Source organism: Humulus lupulus, chromosome 4 (genome assembly GCF_963169125.1).
Source record: "Humulus lupulus chromosome 4, drHumLupu1.1, whole genome shotgun sequence".
In the NCBI taxonomy this organism is placed as follows: Eukaryota; Viridiplantae; Streptophyta; class Magnoliopsida; order Rosales; family Cannabaceae; genus Humulus; species Humulus lupulus.
In genome coordinates, this window is record NC_084796.1 from 45,086,132 (window position 1) to 45,087,854 (window position 1,723).

Here is a 1,723-nt window from a genome sequence, read left to right on the forward strand (position 1 = left end):
GCGCTCTCCTTTTCTGCCTCACCGGCCTTGCTTTCGGGTTGATGTTCAGATGGTGGCACATGACTGCTGGGTCTATCCCTACCATATCCTCGTGACTCCAGGCGAATACGCCGAGGTTGGATTTTAAGAACTCTACTAGCTTCTCCTTCATGTCACCTACAAGGTTTTTCCCTACCTTCAATTTTCTCAATGGCTCATTCATGACCGTTACCTCCTCCATTTCCTCTACCGGTTCAGCTCTGGGCTCTTCTGTGACTTATGGGTCAATTTCGTTTGGGTTTGCGCCTTCACGCACAACCATCGCCATAGGTGCTGATGGCTTTGTGGCTGTGCGGAGGGATGTGTTATAGCATTCTCTCGCTTCCTTCTGCTCTCCTTTCATGCATGCTATTCCCCCAGGAGTTGGGAATTTCATAGCTAAGTGGTATACAGAAGTGATCGCCTTCAATTATCTTAGGGACGGTCTCCCTAATACCGCATTTAAGGCTGAGGCACAATCTACCACAACAAAGTTTGCCATTATGGTGGTTTTTCTGGGTTGTTTTCCCATAGTGAGGGCTAACTCGATTGTCCCTAGGGGCTGTATCGAATCTCCCGTAAATCCATACAAAGAAGTATTGCAAGGCTTTAGGTGTTGGATGTTTAGTCCCATCTTCTCCAGCATTGGGCGATATAAGATGTCCACAGAGCTTCCGTTATCCACCAAGACCCAATGCACCCTCATGTTCGCAAGTTGGACAGTCAACACTAGAGGGTCATTATGGGGGAAGTGTACACCCTGGGTGTCTTCTTCGGTGAAGGTTATTGAGTCATTTTCACCCTTAAAACTCTTTGGGGGGCGTTGCTCCAGACTTAAGACGCACGGTGGCAGACTTCGTCTGGCCTCCCTGACATATCTATCTCGCCCCTTCCTTGACTCGCCCCCGAATCCTGGTCCTCCAAAGATGATCCTGACCTCTCCCTGTACTTCTGGGGCCACCTCTCGCGCCCACAGCGGGGATGCTCCTTCTTCTATCCTTTGGCTCTCCTTGCGCACATATCTGCCCAAATGTCCCCTACGGATGAGCTCCTCGATTTCAACCTTCAAATGGTCGCATTCCGCGGTGGTGTGGCCGATATCTTTGTGATACTGGCAATACTTGCTGGGGTCTATTTTAGACCGGTCTTTTTTCATTGGCGGGGGCCTTTTGAAAGGGACCTGGTTTTCGTTCGTAACGAAAATATGCTCTCTTGCATGGGTGAGGTCAGTATAAAAGGTGTAGGGGACTTGTCTGCACTCATCAGAGCGTTGATGCTTCTGGGGTCGATCATCTCGGATTGAAGGTTTTGGTGGTGACTGGCCTTTTCCAGCATTGAGGCTTTCGTGACCATCCTCCACGCGAATATACTTTTGCGCTCGCTCATAGAAATCATCCAAGTCTGTGACCTCCCTCTTGAGCATGTTATCCCATAACTTGCTTCCCGGGCGCACTCCAGCTGTAATGGCCATTTTCAACTCTCTACGGGTCAAGCTCCCTACTTTAGCTGCCTCCATATTGAATCTGTGAATGTAGCTCTTCAGACTCTCATTTTCTCCTTGCTTCACGTTGGTGAGGATGGTGCCTGGCATCATGTAGTCTTGCACGGCGTGGTGTTGCTGGAGGAATTCATCAGAAAACTATTGCCAAGATCTGATGGACCTCAGCCTAAGTCTTTTGAACTATTTGTACGTAGGTCCTTTCAA